The sequence below is a fragment of the Polypterus senegalus genome, chromosome 3 (assembly GCF_016835505.1).
Source record: "Polypterus senegalus isolate Bchr_013 chromosome 3, ASM1683550v1, whole genome shotgun sequence".
In the NCBI taxonomy this organism is placed as follows: Eukaryota; Metazoa; Chordata; class Cladistia; order Polypteriformes; family Polypteridae; genus Polypterus; species Polypterus senegalus.
The window spans coordinates 253,945,615-253,967,920 of record NC_053156.1 but is presented as its reverse complement, the minus strand read 5'-3'; the positions used below and the strand labels follow the sequence as shown (position 1 = coordinate 253,967,920).

The 22,306-nt window shown below is 35.9% G+C and overlaps 1 protein-coding gene across 1 annotated transcript in view; it reads left to right on the top strand.

Moving 5' to 3' along the window:
- The window catches only part of nbas (NBAS subunit of NRZ tethering complex), a 418,366-nt gene that overhangs the window by 303,952 nt on the left and 92,108 nt on the right, over nucleotides 1-22,306 (top strand). The window lies entirely within an intron of this gene.

The following is a 22,306-nucleotide window of genomic DNA, read 5'->3' as shown; positions in this document are numbered from 1 at the left end:
AGTTCAGGGCTGGAATCATAATGTTCAGACCAGTGTGTCAGCTTAAGAACTGACCTTTATGGGTTAGGGAAATAGTAGATATATGATGGATAGGCACAGAGGGGCACAGAATGAAGTTGTATTTGTATCCCAGGATGGCAAAGAATTGTACATATTTTATTCTTGGTCATTCAGGAGATCCTGACCCTTGTAGAAAAAAATAGCTGATTAGGTTGCAGCAATACTTGAGAGTCAGGGCCGACTCACAGGTTAAACTAGAGGTATTAGAAGTCTAGGACTTAGTTGCAGTTTTGATATTTTACAGCAAACGTGCAGCCGTAAAATGTTGTGATGTATGCCAGTTTGTTTATGTTCTGCAAGAAATTACTAATGCATGGGTGTCCTTTATATTTCTATTCCTAATGAAGACAATACATTCAATAAACAGCCATATCAATGACCAGTATACTTTGACAAAAAGTTGTCAGTAACCTATTTCACACCTACTGTTTTTTAGTTTCTTATATATAAAGAACACTGGTAAACTGACCATTGCTGTGCATTTTAAAATGTGTACATTTGATAAATAAAATGTAAGTTTGGTTTTGGGAATATTTTCCATATATGTTTATGTTTATAATATAAATATAAGACTTTGTAAAGTCTGGTTTCTTCTAAGTCAAGATGGAATAAGGATAAGATGGAGAGGAATTCTTTATGTGCAAGGTGGGTATTGTCTATGTTTGTTTTTCAATTGGCAGATGAAAACATCTCCGCAAAAGAGTTGCCAAAAAAATATAGCAATACAAAACTTATAGTACTTTCCAAAAGCTTTACTGTAGCAGGTAAGTTGCTAGCATGATGTCAATTCTTGGCAAAATAAACCTTAGCAGACACACACATATTTTTGCGTTAAATTAAATTAATATTTAATTTCTATCAGCCCCTCCTAGAGATTCTAGCATAACACAGGTAAAATTTCTAAGTGTGTCTTTGAAGACTGTGATATGTGATGTGCTACAGCTAGTTCAGATTTTACAGATACCGCTAGTTTCATCCAATACTAAGCACATACACTCATCGGCCTCTTTATTAGGTACACCTTGCTAGTACTGGGTTGGACCTCCTTTTACCTTCAGAATTGCCATAATTCTTCATGGCATAGATTCACAAGGTGCTAGAAACATTCATCAGATGTTTTGGTCCATATTTGTTTGGTCAAAGTTTAGTAACTTGGTATTGCACCCCGCCCTTCTATTTTGCATATTTTTTTTCACATATGCATGTTACGTTCCTGGCAAAAGTCCACGTCTCAGGCTGCAAAATATAGGTGCCCATGATTTTAACTGTAAAAAAATAACAATGCTCCAAGGAAAATATTTTACTTTTTTAAAATATTGGAATATACATACTAAGAGTCATATCTTTTACCAGGTGATTCCAGCCACCATACCGCATGCATTTCGGAACAGGTAATTACCTGAAGCTAAGTTTGTAGGGCCCAGCCACTACTTGGATGGGAAATAAACAAGGAAAAGCTTGGGTTGCTGCTGGAAAAGGTGTTGGTGAGGCCAAAAGGGGGTGCATACCCTGTGGTCTAAATGTGTATCCCAATACCCCAGTGCACTGACAGGGACAATGTACTGTAGAAATGGTGCTGTCCTTCAGATGAAATACAAAACGAGGTCTTGACTCTCTCTGGTTATAAAAGATCCCTGGACATCCTTCGTAAACAGTAGGGCTTATCCCATTGTCTTAATCATACTAGCCTCCCTAATCATCCCCTGCCTCTAATTTGCTAACTGTCTGTTACCCCTTTGCCAACCAATCTATACTAATAAAAGGCAAAGCCTTCACTGACTGACTGACTCACTCACCGACTCATCACTAATTCTCGTTCCCGTGTGGGTAGAAGGCTGAAATTTGGCAGGCTCATTCCTTACAGCTTACTTACAAAAGTTGGGCAGGTTTCATTTCGAAATTCTACGCATAATGTTCATAACTAGAAGCTGTTTTTCTCCATATAATGTAATGGAGTTGAGCTGGATGGCCGTGGGGGGGCGGAGTTTCGTGTGACATGTTCACGCCTCCCACGTAATCACGTGTACTGACTATCAATGCAGTACGTAGAAAACCAGGAAGAGCTCCAAAAAGCGCTGAAGAAAACATGCATTATATAATTGAGAAGGCAGCGAAACAATAAGAAGCAAGCGACTGACATTTACAACCATATTCATGAGTGCTGCTACTTCGGAAACAAAGCATGGTGTAAACTTAAAGTTTAAATTAAGTTCATAGACAGGCTACCGCTGGCGTTTCACATGCCCACAGGTAATGCGGGACACAAGTTTAATGAGAGGGGCGGGATATAAACGAGAGTTTTGATCACTTTGTAACTAAGTTAAAATTGCAGATGAAGGGCTGTGCTTATGCAAATTCCGAGAGACTGTTTTTTGTGGGGGATTGACAGTTAAAGGCGGGTGGGGAGTCCGTCATCAACTCCCCTCCCATTCACCTCATTTAAGCTCTGAGCTGAGCTCCACGGCTACGCCGTCTTCGAAGCAACCGTCACACTGCCACCAAATACTCACAGAAAAATCCACAAGTTAATACACACCCTGTCTCTAGAGTTTCTCCACACTCAATGTATTCCTTGCGTCCCCTTTATACCCTCTGATCTCCCATTTCAATTCAGATGCCTCCAATTTCCATTAAGGCTCTGCTGCGCGATGACAAGTAATAAGTCTCAGGGACAGACCCTACAAAACGATGCCATTGATCTCAGGCAAGATTGCTTTTCTCCTGGACAACTATACATGCATTCTCAAAAGTGACCTCGCGCAGCTTCGTCATATTACAACCGGAGTGCAGCCAGAAACTTTTAAGTGCCGGATCTTACTTAACATTAAATTAAGCCGTGGACATGCGCAACATCACAAAGAGAGCAGCTCACGTGAACTTACTGAGCGCAGTGCAGTGATCACTTCCATGCATCAAACCTGTTCAAAAAACGCATTACACAATTGACAAGGTGATGGCTTTATATGGCGTTCGTTTATAAAGCAGCGGAGAGGCTGTGTGAAGGCAACTACACAAAAACAGCAGAGCGCCACACTCTGAATGTATTCCTGGCATCACCGTTATACCCCCTGATCTCCCATTTCAATTGAAATGCCTCAAATTTCCAGTAAGGCTCTGCTTCGCGGTGACAATTAGTAAGTCTCAGGGACACACCCTACAAAAGGTTGCCATTGATTTGAGGCAACATTGCTTTCCTCCTGGACAAAACTATACGTTGCATTCTCAAAAGTTATATATACACACACCCCGATCTACATACTGTCAAATAAACGAACCACACATCCTAGCGCAACATGAGAGGCTTTGCCTTTAAGCGCTGGCGTCTGAGGTTGATTCGAAGTGGGTGCAGTGAGTGTGTACTGCCTGATGAGCCCATCAGGCAGTTGGATTTATTCTTTAAATTTCTATGGTGAAGAAAAATTTATGCAATGATGATTAAATTTAACTTTCCTACTAAACATATTTCTGTCGACCAAATAAAAATTACAAATACAATAGTTCATAATACCCATGCAGCACTAAGTGCACGTAAGATTAGGAGTCATCCGTTTTAACAAGCAGCGTATTGCACTGATACGAAATAGCCTGCCCATTTAATTATTTAGGAGTGGATAGATAAATTAGGATTTTGTACAAATAATGTTTTTAATTTTTCTTCCTCAATGGATTCTGGCACCCCAGCAACAGCTGCTCGCACCCCAAAGGAGATATATATATATATATATATATATATATATATATATATATATATATATATATAGATATAGATATATGTATATATAGATATACATATATAGATAGATGGATATATACATATAGATAGATAAAAAGTAGATATAGATATATACAGTATATACAGTGATCCCTCGCTATATTGCGCTTTGACTTTCGCGGCTTCACTCCATCGCGGATTTTAAATGTAAGCATATCTAAATATAAATCACGGATTTTTCGCTGATTCATGGATTTCTGAGGACAATGGGTCTTTTAATTTAAAGTACAGTACATGCTTCCTCAGTTTGTTTGCCCAGTTGATTTCTTACAAGGGACGCTATTGGCGGATGGCTTAGAAGCTACCCAATCAGAGCATGTATTACATATTAACTAAAACTCCTCAATGATATACGATGTGCTTCGGCGGATTGTTTGCTTTTCTCGGTCTTTCTCTGACATTCTCTGCGCCTGATGGAGGGGGTGTGAGCAGAGGGGCTGTTTGTTTAGAAGATACGGAGGCTACTCTAAAATGCTGAAAGACTACCTTCACATTGCTCCCTTCTTTGCGGCTGCTTTATCGCGGCGCTCATACTTAAAAGCCCAACAGCACGTATTGATTTTTTGATTGTTTGTTTTCTGTCACGCTCTCTCTATCTCTCTGACATTCTCTGCTCCTGACAGCGCTCGTTTGAAGAGAAGATATGTTTGCATTCTTTTAATTGTGAGAAAGAACTGTCATCTCTGTCTTGTCATGGAGCACAGTTTAAACTTTGGCTAAAGGGTGTTATTTCATGTCTAGAGGGCTCTAATAATGTTAACAATGTGGGAGAGTTTATAAGGGCTTAAAATATATAGAAATAACCATACAAACATATGGTTTCTACTTCGCGGATTTTCACTTATCGCGGGGGGGTCTGGAACACAACCCCCGCGATCAAGGAGGGATTACTGTATAGATAGATAGATATGTGTATGTAAATGTGTGTCTGTGTATATATATATATATATATATATATATATATATATATATATATATATATATAAATATATAAATAAATGGTATATACAGATATACAGGTATATATATAGATATACAGGTATATATATATAGATATAGGTATATATGCCAGCAACCCTCATGACAATGACAAAACAATTACATTGTCAATCATGTTACGTTATTTTTAAAATGTTTCCTTTTCTTTTTCATTACTTTTTTAACACACTACTTCTCCGCTGCGAAGCGCGGGTATTTGGCTAGTAGCTAATATGTGGTACGCTTACTGGTGCAAAATGGCTGCCCTCTCATCATCCAGGAGGATGCTGCACATTGGTGGTGGATGAAGTGTTTTGACACTTCACTACCAGCAATAAAGAAGGCCCACCCAGAAGAACTATTGAATTCTGTATTTCCCGACACCATCTCATGAACTTAATTAACTCTTCCACATTATTTAAATGAAGCCAGTGGTCTTTAACCATTACCCCTTCATACATGCAGCCTCTTGGAGTGTCCTCATACCTGCCATAAAGGTTTTCTGCATTGACAAGTTTTTTTGCAATCAGTAAGTACTTTTTAATGGATATTATTGCAAAGTAGCCTGGGAGTACCCTTGATATCTGTATCTAAGCCAATTCAGTAGTGTGCCAAAACAAACAAAAGGTTTGCTGATGGACGGCTACAGGGTGATGCCGTGTATCCCCTTTGTGCATACCTGTTGGTATCTGTAACTAATTCTCCGACAAAGGCCGAAGAGCAATATGATACAGTGCATCAGCAGTGCCATACTGTCGCTGCAAAAAATATTGCTGTGAACAATAATGCTGAGTAGCAAAATATGCTTGCAGCGTTGTTGTCACTGGTGTACACATACCTATATGTTATCAACAATCGTTATATACTTTTAGATCACCAAACCCAAGCTTTTGATTTAATTAATCGGAATTCAGACTTGCAGAATGTTTTTCAGAGAGGATTTGATCTTGTTTGATGAGGGAACCAAATGTCTCAGCTCTCAGATGCAGCTGCATGTTATGTAGCTGGTAAATGTAAAAATCACAAAAGATAGAGTATCCACTTGAAGTCATCACTAAAATCCACTCAGTTGTACCAGCACTCTGAACCTCAGTTTGCTTAGAACAGAGAAAGCTCCTTTGAGAGAAGGTCATCACAAAAGTCCCACTGACAAGGCGTCAGTAGATTTGGTTGGCGGCTTTGGATTTGTTGGCTTACAAACCTGATAATGTGGTTAGAACGCAAAACACAATAAAGTAAATAGACTGAGGCGTTTCATGTTCATCATTGTTTTACAGCATATTGTGGCACACTGCACAAATGTGAAAGTAACTTGCAATTATATCAGAAATTTCTCCACTAAAATGTAATTACAGAAATATTACTGAGAGAGCAAATGTAAACAGGAATTTAATTTTTCTGGTTTAAAATATTTAAATAAATAACAATTTTCATGGTATTACAAAAGTGTCATATAAATTTGATTTTCCTCTGCAATAGGCAACATAGAATTGAGTAATTCTTAGCCTTACATTTGCTGCAAATCTGAAATTTCAAAAATACAATGTAGAGAGGACTGCATAAATACAGAAATAAAAATGCTGAAAAAAAGCAGAGGACAAGCAAGTAAGACTGCATGTGCTTCCGTGACATGACAGAAATGCACATCCTTAATAAGTTATACACTATAATTGAATTTGATTGTGTAAAATGCATGAATTGGAAAACTAGCAAGTAGGTGAGTAACAGCTAGAAATGAAATGCACATCTACAGTAAATGTTATTGAATACTTAATGAGACTGTGGCCCCTGAGATTCAATTTTTACATCTTCTTGTGTTCTTAGGTGCTTCAGTCATAAATAACCATAATTTTTATATGTATAGACTGTATGCAGTATCTGTTTATCATGTTGTTTCTAAGTATGGATTAGTAATATTTTATTCAGTTAACTTAAAACAGTTTTCTAAAACATATTTCAAAGTTGCACTTGTAACATATGTGCAAACAAAATTATTTTGGGCGATAATGTAATATTTTGTTTTGGAAAGAACATATTCTCATTTGTTTTTCTACATTGAAAGCTACATTTTCTGCATAATGTGAATACCTTATCAAGATGTCTAAAAATGCATAGATGTTGTTTAGAAGACATGTAAAAATATTTACAGGACTGATTTGGAGTGTTATACAATATATATGTATGTTTTCTTAAATAGTATTTGCATGTAAGTATATTTTTTTATGCCTTGCAATACACATTTTTATAGATTCAATAAAGTTGCCTGTGTTCCTCAGAATATTTAAAAAGATTACAAGCATAATAATTAAAGTAAGGAGTTTTCTTATTAGGTTGATGCAAGTAACTCAGTCCTGTATTTTTTATCTAGATGATAAAGAAATGTGTACTGCATTAATTAAAGTTAAATATAATATATGGCCTAATTAGCAATGTCTCCTGATAACTTTTGAAGAATAGTAGGTCTGCTTATTTGTTTCTCATGAAGTACAGAATAGTAATGATTTGTCTGATGGCCTTTACATACTGTAGATCTAGTTTTAATTGTTGCTTAAAGGACAATTTTATATTTACTTTGCTGTTTATTTTGTTCTTATTAAGCCATTTTAATTTAATGAATATCTATTTTGCCATTTTCCTTTAATGCTAGTTAAAAGATTTGTTGCAGTAGCAAGCTGAGTCATTTGTTTTATGGGATTTTTTTAGTGTTATCTTCATGTAGTTCACACGAGATGCCCACAAGAGGTCTTACCTCTCTTCTAAGTTAAGATAACTTTAACGATAGTATGTAGTCCCATTACTAAGATTTGTGTGAAAGCCACACTCAGAGTTTGTAGTAATCCTCTTAGTTTGGCTTTGCATATATCAAAAGAGCCTTAATATTTAATTACACTCAAGGTGCTGTAAGTAAGAGTCCTACAAATCAATGTAGCACTGGGAAACAGGCCAGCTTCTGCAAAATTAAAATGCCGTTATACTGAGGCAGTCACCTATCGAACCAATAGATACATACCAATATCCAATTCTTTAATAATTATCCAACAGAATTAAAAATGCACAGGTCCTAATTTTTCAAAAGGTTTCAAGTTCTTTTAATTCTTGTTTGAGCAATAGCCTGCCACTACTGGAGGGTAAGGCATGCTCTGTTCTAATCCCCTGGAGACATTTTATCTTCGAGTTTCAGATTCTGTAATTTTCTAGTTAACTGGTGCATAAAAAACAGGGGTCAAGATGCTGACGTTTCTTTTTCAAAAGAATGAAAATAAAAAGAAGTTTATTCCAAGATATTCTTTTTTTTTAGATTACTGGAATTTATTTAGCTACCAACTGCAAGCACGCTAGGTCAATATTAATGCATTCAAAGAAGAAAGAGAAAATTGCATGCTTAATTCAGCAATAGTCTGTAAAGCTGTTCAGCTTTTAGGGAAATAGATTCAGCATTAGCACTTGATCTTGATGAAAGTCTTAAGCCCATTTAAAGAACGGCCTCTATTTGGCATTAATTTTTGTGTCCTTTCACTTTTCTGTGTAACACTGACTTTTAACTAGCCTCTGACCTTGAAAGTTCAATTCACTTACAGCTAATTTAACCTTAGATTAAAGAAAAATGAATTCTCTGTTGTGCTGAAGCCCAAGTCTCATTATATTATAGAAACAATTTTAAGGAGCCAGCATATAATATTAACTAAACTTGTCATTGCTTCTGGAAAATCATTGTCACTGGTATACTGGCTGTGTTATGACATGAAATCTTGAGTTACCAATTTTTTGTTGCTTCATGTTTGCAGGACTTATATAAATTCTTTTTTTTAAACTTTCATATGCTAATAACTTCAGGAGTAATATAAGCCTTGAGGTAGCTACTTTTTAAATTCTTTTTTTTAAACTTTCATATGCTAATAACTTCAGGAGTAATATAAGCCTTGAGGTAGCTACTTTTTAATTATGTATCGAGAGAGCTTATAATTTATTCTGTGCTATGCACCTAGCATTTCAAATTATCTTCAATATTCTGTTCTTCCCAAGTTGTTTTTCCTTGAATTTATTTTTTTCTCTGTTAATTTTGGAGTATTGTTGTAGTTGTCCCCTTCAGTTATTTTGTTGTACTGTTGTCTTCAGTTTTTTTAAACAGTTTTTCTTGCAGTTTGGTCAGTGATATCATTATAGGAAGCTTACTTGCCAGTGCAAAACAATAAACTATTTTCATTAATGTATATTTTTATATACATCATTACTATGTAATCCACGGTATTTTCTTTGTTGATTGAGAATCCCAGTGTTTAATGTTTCACTTAATAATCTCAACCCAGGTGTTCAGTTCAGTCAATTGAATTAAGAAAAGAAACAAATGCTAGACCCAGTTTTTATAGAAAGGTGTACAAAGTTAGCTATGAACACATCCAATGTTGTGGCATTTACCTTGACTTTCCATTGAACAAAACAAAATGTCTCGCCTAGGTTTTACTGTTAATTTTCTTTATTATAATCAACCAGGCAGGTCAGTTTAGAGTGCCACTTTATAATGACCAGTTGAATTTATAACTGGTGCAAAAACAGCCAAAACGACTTGTTCAAAGTTTAGAGTTACACTAGAAGTTGGAAGTAGACTTGTACATCTGCTATAAACTACTTTTTTAGGATTTGATTCTTAGTCACTACACTTTATGTCATCAATAAATGAATTACGAGATATTTCACCATTTTTTTCTTTGCAACTATTTAATATTTAACTGATCAAGGCTCTAAAGAGCAAAGAGAGAATTGATATTTCTGTAAGTAAAGTAAACAAACCAATTGTTGTTGTGAAAAACATCACCTACATTTTTAACAGTTGTGTTCTCATGGGAAAAGAATTCATAATTAACCATAATTCACAGTCTTTCATGTATACCCCTGTAGTTGAAATGCTGTTAGCAAACAGAATGAAAATGCACATTTTGTAAACAATAACAAAAAAAATCAAGCAGATGTTTGATTTTACAGTATTGACGGAGAAAATAATGAGAATGAAAGAACATGTATAAAAATAATATAGCTTTTAATTCAGGAGAACTTGGTGTTAGTTGTAGCAGAAACTTGAATATTTATGTCCCTCCAGTTTTCAGCTAGAATAATGGAGAGAGAGAGACCCAAGTATTGAAAATTTAAATTTTTTTTAGCAAGTAAACCCAAGGGAGAATAAATAAAGAAAGAACTTCAAAATTAGCAAATTAGTACAAGAGAAATTAAAACTATGCTGCCTTTCTTTGGCTTAAAAAAGCAGGTTCAGATAAGGATGTGCCTAACTGTGAAAACTTCTTATAGTGACATTATGCTTTGTACTTGGATAATGTATTGTCAGATAATATCAACTGAACATGAATTGTTCAGTTTAAAGAGAAGACTTATTGGAATAATAATAATTTTAGTAAATAAAATGAGCTGTCAGTCAGGCATAAGCCACTCCAAATTTGATGTAAAAGTGTAAACAGCCTATTTTTGTCTTTCACCATTGATTTTTCTTTTCATCCACTGTTCTCTCATATTGGATCAATTTGGATGCATACTACTTCCCTTAAGGCAAAGCAAAGTCGATAATTACTTCTTTTGCAAAGAAAATTGTACTTAGTAGTATTAGATCATGTAGACTTGGTGTAATTGACACGCACACAGTCCATTATATGTTTAATCAGTGAAAGACCTGTTTTACATAATGGATTAAGATGAACAATTTTGTTATTTAAAAGTATATTTATGCTGAAATTCTATAAAACACTTAAAAGAGATTAATTTTTTAGTGGATTGCTTATCAATTAGTGTCTAACAACTCTAATAGTAAAACTTAGCAATACTCATACATATTAAAGAGCAACATTTAAAATCACAACTGATACTTGTAGAATAGATTTTCTTCTTAAAGTTGTGTTTCAGAAAAGTGCATTTAGGTATAGGTGATTTTCTTGCAGCTATTTTGCATGTGATTATATAGAATTTAATAATTAAATATAATTGTTATAATTATCATTTTTAAGGCCCAGCCCAGTAGAGGGCAGAAGGAAGACTTAATTAATGAGCCATGAAGGGGATTATAATGGAGAGGTCCTCTTGGGCCAACTAGCCCTTTAGATAATGGTAATATTCAAGAGTGTTGGAGCACCTGGTACATCTAGAGGAAGCTCTAGGTGTTTTAGGACTTCTATATGAAGTAATTTTAAGGAACACCTGGCAATAGTTTAATGCTGGGGTTTAAAAGCCCCTTTTGGCTATATGGCCAATGAGCTTGGAGCAGGGAATAGAGAGTGTAATATTTGGGTAAAGGGAAGAGCAGAGTCTGGACAGGTGTTTGTAGTGGGTGAAGGTGAACAGTGGAGTGTTCAAGTAAGAGTTTTACATGGACAAACTATGCTTATGTTACAGTCAGGGGTACCTGCTGTATAGTGAGGTCCAATGGACCATTAAATCTTTTATAATTTTATCTTTTGTTGTGCAGTATGCATTCTCACTGTTCAGTTGTCCTTCTCTATTATTTTTACACTTCCTGTCTTACTTGGACCTTTTTTGCATTTAGGGATGGCTTAAGAACAATACTCCAGACCACACATTTAATTATTGATGAGAACAATTAATTGCTTCCTACATTCTACAAAATAGTTTAAATTAAGTATCAAGTCATGTTATTGGTATTTTATCTTTTTCAGCATTAAGCTCATCTAGGTTATGTTTCTAAAAATGTTTAAGAAAAATTTTATATAATTTCAGAATGCTTGACGTGCTGCCATTCTTTAAATCACGTTGTGCTGAATGTGTTGCTGCTTCTGACAGACATGTACTGTATTCTTTAGCTTTGCATAAGCTGTAAGTAAAATTTAGCCTGTACCTGAGAAAATATGCAGATGCTTTGAGTATCAGAAAAACAAGCATTCATCACAACCTCCTCAAAAAGCCAAAGTTGATAAGTACAGAACCACTCTACCAAATTTAATGGATCACAGTCTTGCACAAAATCTTAAATTTCATATTATGCAACTAAAGTGCGATAGAGTGTTTAACTTTAGGCTTTAAACCAGAAGGTTGTCCATTTAGCAGTAGTAGTAATTTTATCACATTTTGTCATTTTTATAGAGTGCAATTAAGTTCTTGCTTGCATCTTGTACTATAGTAATTACAGTAGTACCAGTAGTTTTGTCACATTTATGGAGTCACATTTTTGAAATCTGTAATTGCTGTAATCTTGAGCTTGTTCATAAGATCGTCTGTTAACGCCTTGTAATTTAAACTGTCTTCATTCCCAGTTCAGGCATGTTTTCTACACAAAGAATGAAACAAATTAATTATGGATGCATTTTGTTTAAAGTGTAGCTGTATTCCATAGCTTCTCTTATTTTACACACTGTGTTGCTCCTTAAAAAGGCCTATGGCACCTGTGGCAGTCCAGCAATGTAGTGTAGCAGTAATGCCCCAGACTTACTAACTAAAAATCATTCTTCTGCCAGTAGGTGGTGGCAGCAAACTACCATTGAATCAACTGAATTTTATCCTGTTTTGCTAAAGATTATGGAGTGATCTAGATAGACGGACCATGCAATTTCAAATATGGGAGTGTGGAGAAAGTCTGATAATTGAATAGCTGTAAAAAAATTAAAATGTCTTCATGAACATTCCCAAATTGTTTTGTACATGTGAGTATTTGTTATCAGCTGTTCTCATAAAAATTGTAGATGTTGTTAATTTTCTGATTGAACTGCACAAAAAGCTATCAAACTTTAGTTGATTATTGTTATTTTTTTATTTATTTATTTTTTTAACTGAATATAAATAAGTAACTAAATGTAGTGTGCATATTACATTGCTCCAAATTTAATGAGACCAAAAAAAGGACCCTGTTGTAGAGGGGATGGATTAGGGAGTATAGAAAAAATATACAATTTACAGATATACGGATTTGGAACGGAATTCTCTGGCCTAGAATAGTTGCACAGATAGTCATTACTAAAAAGTAGTTTTCAGCTGTTGTATTTAAGGTATTCACTTATGTTCCTCTCTGAAAATGTAAAAATTTATTTTGAGAAAAGCAAAAGAAAGAAATATGAAATATTATCTTTATTAATAAAAATTGGGGGGTTTTGAGGGTTGGTCTCGTCCAATGCGAGAGATGGACGTCTGAAGTGGAGCTCCGCTAGCAGTGGTGCTATTTTTCATATTATTTGCTTATTATTCTGAGATATCCTGTATTTATTCAACTCGAGAGGGACTGCTACAGTATATGTAAGCACATATAAACATGGCCAGCAAGAAGGGGGGGTTCGAAAGAATCGAAAACTAAAGCAACATCCAAGCTGTGATCAGCAAGCCCCAGTTGAAGATATGGCCTATCAGGGACAGACCTGGATCAGATGGGCGAAAGCACAGACTCCTCGGGACCACGGTCCGCTACATCGTCGCCGGCTGAGAGCGAGAAGGGGAGCGAAGGTGCGATCGTGAGTGCAGATGTGGATAGCTCGCCGATTGGAGAAGATTACCTGAAACTGGAAAGGGCCGGGAAGTCCGCGGCTTCAGTTACGCAATTACGCGGGCCTGGAGCAGCGGGGGCACCGGCTTCAGCAAAGTCTGCTGCTTCATCTACGGTACAAGAAGGCACAATTGAGCTATCTGAATTGAAAGTGTTGCTCGCTGAGCTCACGCAAGATATAAAGAAAAGCGAGAAGGCTAATGAGAAAGCAACGGCAAAGGCACTTGAGAGACTGAAACAGGAATTGAAACAGGAGATGAAACAGGCCAATGAATGGCTACGTCAAGAGATGCAACTTGAACTTCGACAGGTGCTGGGTAAACTTGAAGAGAGCATTTAGGAAAACTCGGTTAAACTGAGCATGCTTGCTGATCAATTGGAGCATCTTAAGGAGACATTCACGAATCGGATCGAAATGGCCGAACATTTAGCTGCCAGTGCCGAGGAAAGAGCAGTAAATGTCAGTTCCGAATGTAAAAAACTCGGAGAAAAACTTGGAGACAGACTGGCTGCTTTAGAAGATGGGAGTAGAAGGTATAATGTCAGAATTGAAGGCCTGCCGGAGAATCGAGAAAGTTCAAACCCTGTGAAATTCGAGCTGAACTTTTTCTAAAATAATCGGGGCGACTTTAAAGCAGAATCTGAGATAGCAGCGGCTTGCCGCGTACGCAGATCAAACACCGCCAGACCCCAACCAAGATCTTTTATAGTTCGTTTTGAACGAATATCATTTAAGCTAGAGGTGATGGCACTCCTCAGAAACAAGTAAGATATTATGTATGAAAATAACCACATTCATATCTCTTCTCTCCAGCAACAGCTATTAAACGCGCAGCCTTCTATAATATTAAACAGCGGCTACGGCAAGCCAGTGTCAAATACAGCCTCCTGTATCCGCAAAACTGAAAGTGGAATGGCAGGTCATTTCTATGTCTTCACTAGCAAGGAAGGAAGCAGAAAATGAATTAAGAAAGCTGATCCCGGACTATTCTGATACATAATAGTGAGTCATGGCGGTAAATGATAAAGCTAGGATTAATAATCTACTGTCTGATCTATTTGTTTTAAAATACGGGTTTTTATCAGCATATATTCTCATATATTTTATTATTACTTAGTATTACTAGGCGCTATATGTTTATGTTTTATTGTGCTTAATTACTTTTCCTCCTTTTTTTCTTTTTTTCTAATTATTTCATGTGTACCCTAAATGAGACTGTTCAATATCATACCCTTGGTTTACTGTTATTGCTATTACTGCATTAAGACTGCATTAAGACTTGTTATGCTTATTTTGGACACATCTTTAACACCATCACCTGGGTTTATTATCTGGGGTATCATCTTAATGCACTAAAATTGCTGAAGACTATATATATATTTAAGTGCAAAATTTTTTTTTTTTTCTTTTTTTTAAAGACTATATTGGTAACAGATATCTCTATCTTTTAACCTAAAGCCCACTGCATGGGGCTTGTTGTGCTTTGGACGTGCTCTGTCTCTGGGTATGTCAGAGGACTGGGACTGCTGAAGTGGGTTTTAGCCTCACTTGGGGAGGCAAAAAGGAGGGTGGGGGGTTAAGGGGAAGAGAAAGAGAGCAGGCTTGATCTATACCTAATCTATCATCTCAATCTTTATAATTATAACTATCAACGTAATAATAAGCTGCATGGCAACAACTCTTGGGGAAATAGGAAATTAAGACCTAAACTATTTCACTTCCAGTTAAGACTATAAAATGACATCAAAAACTCAGAATCAGTGTCTCCATGATGGGACAGTTAACTTCGTAAGCTGGAATGTTAAAGGCCTGAATCACGAATTAAAGAGAAAGAAAGTACTTTCTCACCTAACAGGTCTAAATGCTAAAATAGTATTTTTACAGGAAACCCACTTACTAAGCAAGGATCAGTTCCGCTGCAAAAGACTGGACTGGCCAAATGTTCCATTCTAGTTTTACAAAGAAAACTAGAGGGGTGGGAATTCTCATACATAGAACAGTACCATTTGTAGCATCAGGGAAGGGAGATATGTAATGGTCATGGGAGACTTATCTAACTGTAAAATGATTTTGATAAATGTTTATGCACCTAATGTTGATGATAAGGAATTTATACAAAATTTATTTGCATCCATTCCCAATCTGAACACTCATAAAGTTATAATGGCTGGGGACTTTAATTGTGTTTAAATCCACTTTTAGATAAGACTTCCTCCACAGGGGGAACGGCAACTAACACCGCAAAGATAATTACAAAGTTTATAACTGATCACAACTTATCAGATCCCTGGAGGTTTTTAAACCCAAATTCAAGAACATATTCTTTCTACTCACCAGTACATCATTGCTACTCAAGGATTGATTACTTCTTTATAGATAATAACTTCTTGCCTAAGATTAAATCTTGTAAATACGATGCTATTGTTATTTCAGACCATGCTCCTATGATCTTGGAGCTGAAATTACTAAGCCCCATACACTCACCCGGCAGATGGCCTCAACCGCTTCTATTAGCTGACGAGAATTGTACTGAATTTATATCCAAACAAATCAAATTCTTTCTAGAGACAAATACATCCCCTGAGATCTCTGCAGGAATACTCTGGGAAACTCTTAAGGCCTTCTTAAGAGGACAGATTATCTCATATCTTTCCCACAGAAATAAATCCGAAGCAAGAAAGTAGCAGAGATAAAAAGCGAAATTACTAAAATAGATGAAGAACATGCCAGACTACCAAGCGAGACTCTACATAAGAGGAGGCAGGCTCTACATTCAGAATTAAACCTCTTGACAACTAAAGAAACTGAACAACTAATTTACAAATCCAGACATCATTATTATGAACATGGAGAGAAAGCTAATAAGCTTTTAGCAACAAATTCACAAGCAAGATATGCAACGCAATCTCGTAATCACTAACACGACGGAGATAAAATCATCGACACAAAAATATAATGCACACTTTCAGAGACTACTATAAATCCCTATATACTACTGAGTTTAAAGAAGACAATATACAATCTAATGCATTTCTGGATACATTACAGATACCACAAATTGACGCTTTTAGTGTGGAGGAACTTGATAAACCTCTGTCATTATCAGAATTACTAGATGCTATAAAGTCACTCCAAGGTGGAAAAGCAGCAGGCCCTGACGGCTACCCTGCAGAGTTTTACAAGAAATTCTCCGCTCAGCTAGCTCCCTCCTATTAGCAACATTTACAGAAGCCAGAGATAACCAATCTCTTCCACAAACCTTTCGCCAAGCACTAATCACTGTCTTTCCAAAACAAAATAAGGACTTATTACAATGTGCATCATACAGACCAATTTCACTTCTGAATAACGACGTTAAAATACTCTCTAAAATCATAGCTAGAAGGATGGAGAAAGTGCTCCCTCGTAATATCACAAGACCAAACTGGATTTATTAGGGGCCGACACTTATCTTCAAATCTTCGACGCCTGTTTAATGTAATATACTCACCAACTAAATCAAACACCCCAGAAATATTATTATCATTGGATGCAGAAAAAGCATTCGACATGATTGAATGGAAATACCTTTTACTATTTTGGAGAAGTTTGGGTTTGGCCCAACATTTGTGCATGGATTAAATTACTGTATACTAACCCAGAAGCTTCAGTTTGCATCAATAACATTTGCTCAGACTACTTTAAACTAGAACGTGGCACAAGACAAGGATGCCCTTGTCACCGCTGCTGTTTGCATTGCCATTGAACCACTGGCAATACATTGTCGAAATACTGATCAGATAAAGGGGATTAGCAGAGAAGGACTGGAACAGAAAATCTCATTATATGCAGATGACATGGTACTGTATATATCGGACCCAGAAAATTCTGTGCCTGCAGTCTTAGCAGCACTCACAGAATTTCAAAAGCTCTCTGGTCTCAGAATTAATCTGAATAAAAGTGTACTCTTTCCAGTGAATTCTCAAGCATATAATATTAGATTAGACACCCTACCTTTTATCATTGCAGAACAGTTTAAATACCTAGGGTAAACATCACAAGTAAACATAAAGCTCTTTATCAACAAAATTTCGTCTGCATGGAAAAAATTAAACAAGACTTGCATAGATGGTCAACCCTTCATCTCACACTAGCTGGAAGAATTAACACTGTTAAGATGAATATTCTTCCTAAGCTCCTTTTTATTTCAAAACATACCAGTATATACATTAATAAATCATTTTTAAGCAATTAGATTCAACAATAACCTCATTTATTTGGAATTCAAAACATCCACGCATCAAAAGAGCGACCCTACAAAGACAAAAGGCAGAAGGCGGCATGGCTCTACCTAACTTCCAGTTTTATTACTGGGCAAATATACAGGCGATAAGAACCTGGACACAAATAGAAGAACATACACAGGCATGGACCGCAATAGAAGTAAAATCCTGCAGTACTTCTTTGTATTCCTTGCTCTGTGCTCCAATAAACACACGTTTATAATACACTAATAACCCAATTGTGCTCCACTCACTTAGAATCTGGAACCAATGTAGAAAGCATTTTAAGACGGAGAAGCTTCTTTCTGTGGCACCCTGCAAGAGAACCACCTCTTTCAACCTTCACAAACATATGCAGTTTTAATATCTGGAAAAATTTGGAATTAACTTGCTTAGAGATCTTTATATAGACAACGTCTTTGCATCCTATGAACAATTACATTCCAAATTTAACATTCCAGCTACATTTCTTTCACTATCTTCAAATCAGGAACTTTGTTAAACAGAACCTTCCAGATTTTCCTCATCTTGCACCCTCATCCACGCTGGAAAAATATTGCTCAATTTCAAGGAGTTAGACTCCATCTCTACAATATATAAAATCAATTCCTTTCAAAGATCCAAGAGGACACTGGGAAAAGATCTCTCAATTAATATATCAGAAAAGGAGTGGAAAGTAGCAATGCAGAGAATTCACTCAAGCTCCATATGCAAAGCATACAATTATACAACTCAAAATTATATATCGAGCACATCTGTCTCACTAAAACTCTCAAAATGTTTCCAGGGCATGATCCAACCTGCAACGTTGCAACCAAGCCCCAGCCTCACTGGGTCACATGTTCTGGGCCTGCACCAAATTAACATTATTCTGGACAAAAATTTTTAATTACCTCTCAGACAGCCTTGGGCTCACAATCCCTCCTAACCCATTAACAGCTGTGTTTGGGGTTCTTCCAGAGGGCTTAAAGTGGAGAAAGACAAACAAATTGTGATTGCATTCACTACACTCTTGGCACGCAGACTCATTCTGATAAACTGGAAGAACCCAAACTCTCCTCTTTTAAGTCAGTGGGAAACCGATGTGTTATATTATTTGAAATTGGAAAAAATCAAATACTCAGTTAGAGGATCTGTACAGACTTTTTCAAAACATGGCAGGATCTAATCAGTAATATTTTAAAATAAGTTTATAAAGCACAGAGAATTTATTAATTTAGGTATTTTACAAGCCTTAAATTTTACACGTTTGGCTTGCTCTCTCTCTCAGGGTGGGGATCGATCTGTTCTTAACATAATTCTTTTTTTGTAAAACTTGATTGCTATGTATGGATTGTAATAAAATTAATAAAATAAAAAAAAAAAACATTAACAAAAATTAACTCTGTAGCAATAAATTAGATGCTAGTAGCTACAGCAATTGCTAAATTGAAAAAAGACCAGTGTGTACTATTATTACTGCTATACTGTCAGTTTGGACTTTGAGTGTTCTACCTATGTGGAGTTGGCATGTTCTACCCGTGTCTGCATGGTTTTCCTCCGGTTTCCTCCCATAGTCCAAAGACATTCAGGTTAGGTGCATTGGTGACTCTAAATTGTCCCTAGTGTGTGCTTGGTGTATGTGTATGTGCACGCGCCCTGTGGTGGGCTGGCGCCCTGCTCGGGGTTTGTTTCCTGCCTTGCGCCCAATGTTGGCTGGGATTGGCTCCAGCAGACCCCTATGACCCTGTAGTTAGGATATAGTGGGTTGGATAACGGATGGATGGATATGCCCTGGGCTGGAGTCCTGTCAAGACCTTTTGCTGCTTTACTTGCTGTAGCTGCCAGGATACTCTCCAGCTCCTTGTTTACCACTTCTGAAAAAAGAATGTTTCAGAAAATGCATAAATGATTACTGAATGCATTGACAGAGTCTAGTGTTACACAAGTTGAATAACATGTACACTATTGTCATTATTAGTATTGCAGAGAATTAAAAGGAACTGAGAATTGGTGAATTCATTCTTAGTCCAGTAAACGAAAAAATGAACATGCTTCTAAACTGATATTCCAGAACACAGCAAGTATAGGATAGCATCTATTTCCTAGATACTTTATATGTTGTATCATCATTAAATGTGCCATGAATTTTCAGTATGCATAAAAAGCGAAATGTTTATAGGGTGTGATAGAGAGTAAAACTTTAGGGACCTTCAAAACTCATCTTGATGTTATTTTGGACAAATTAGCTGAATAGGTTTGACAAGCTTTGTTGGACAGAATGGCTTATCCTTGTCAAATTTTTTTCTAAAATTCTTGACATTAATTTTCCTCCAGTCCATGCCACTGAAACTGGTTCACTATGTATCTCAAATCTTTGTTTATTTCTTTTTAAGACACACCCAACTCTTACAATTACTACAGTAACTGCTTTCTTCATTATTAGAAAAGGTCACAAATATATATATAAAAAAAAAATGTCAAAATGTTTTTGGGCAGCTGGGATTTGTATTGTACACAAATCTTCTGAATGTTATTGTTTGAGGGTTGTCTAGCATGAAAAGAGATAGCCATAGCGTATTAAAATGTTTTTTCCATGTCCAGTGTCTCAAAGCCGAGTAATTACTTCCGATTTTTTTTCTGTCTTAACACTGCAGATTCTAAATATTGTGTAAGTATTGTATTAAAGTAAACATAACATTCATCTGGTGCATTTTGGCTATCAAACTGTAGCAAATGGTTGATGGAATTTAAAAAATTACAAAAATAATTCTAAACATTGGACAGTATAGTCAATATATAAATTGCTTTCCATAATTTACATTCTTCTCTATTTTGTTTTTCTCTGTGCTCTCAATTTCTTTCTGTTCATAGTATTTCAGTAAAGGCAAATGATATATGTTTTGCCCTTTTAAATACTATTATCTTATTTCTGCTCCACTACATTTTCTTTTACAACCTAAATTTCTTCCACAGCATTGCTTAAGAAATATGCAACTTTTGTGCTTTAGATTTTCCACAGGCAATATTTGCCATATTTGATAAATTAGGTTTGCTCCTCTTGAGATTCTAAACCAAGGTTTAATACTCATGTAATTTAAAGTTTTAAGAAAACTGCATTTTTGGAGCAAAATAAATCATTTATTATATAGTAATAGTTTGCACTTCAAAGTTGAGGTAATTTTGCATTAGTATTTTGCAGTTCACTCCACTGTTACACATTGTATTGTAGACTATTTTGATTTTATATATATGAAATGGAATAAATCGATTATTATTATTATATAATAAAAACGTACATTTGATTTGAGTCTGTAACACCCGGTTTAAGTTTATCGCTGAATGGATATTAGCAGACACACACATGCTGGTGAATCATGTCTTCTTAGTATCTTGTTGTCACTTGAATTCTTTTTTATTCAGCTTTAAAGAACATTTGTTTTGTCATAACTTTGTGATAGTGTTTAGTTTATATTACGGTAATCACAAATCTGTCTCTGTCTCTCTTGCGCTTAACACACACACACACACACACTCATACATAAAAATGTCATTATATGAAAACACTATGTCATTTGAACATTTTTTTTTTTTTTTTTATCTTGCCCAATCTCCACGTTATGGTGCATTGGTACTGAGAATACAGATAGACTTCTTCTTTTTGGGAGCATACACCATAGTATTGTCAGATCTAAACACTAGCACAGAGAATTACTCATGTATTGAAGTGATTTTAGCTGCAGGTGGAAATTCCCTTCCCAGTTTATTTATTGTGCCAAGCAGAGTTGTGTTGCGGTGCAACAGTCTATTAGCCAGCGAAAGCGATGTGAAGAAGTTGGCTGTTGTTATAGTTCTGTCTTTGTCCAGAAACTGCTTCATAAGCTTTATGGCCACAGTCTCGGAAAGTCTTTCTCCCGTGGAACGACTGGGATCTTTTCCTAAATAAGGAGTGGCATTGCACATGTACTTTCTCTCCAAATATGCCGGAATCCAAGAATGTATTCCAAATTTGTCAGGCTTTGTTGAGATGTATTGCAAGGAAGGACAATGGACCTTGGTTGGAAAAAGTTGCTCATCAATAGTAATACAGTATTTTGCCCTGGGTTGTAACTTAAAACACAGCTCTCAACAAAACATTGCTAGATGTCAGAGATCACAGCAAATCTGTTGACTTTCATGCGTTCTTTGTTGTAGACACAGAACATTCATTAAATGTATGTATTCCAAATAACGATATATTATTTACCCTATACAGTTTCTATAATCTATATATAGATATATATATGGTATTGTGGTGTAATTGAATTTTTTATAGCACACAACTTTGGGGAAAAAAAAACAAATTACAAGATTACTAAACAGTTATTTTGGACAAGTATGGTACTATTTATTTCAGTTTCTCAACTGCTGTATTCAAGATTATGATTAACTTAGTAGGTAGGCTATGAAAACATTTACAGATTTATGGTGCTGCACTGTTTTAAAAAATCTTTTTTTATGAAGGCATCCTTAAAAATACTTAGTTAAAATTTTGTTCTTAAATGTAACAGCTACCACTATTGTATGACTGTGTGTAGCACATGGTCACTTTGCATAATGGAAATCATACGTTTTCCTGTTGAGCTCTTTTAAGTGAATCACTTCTAATTTTTGTAGCTGTCCTTTGCAACTGTACTTAAATCACTGCCGAAAGGCCTGCTCCTTCAACAACTAGATCGCTTGCTTGATTTTCTTAAAAGAATTGTTCATTTAGTCATAAAGAATTTCAG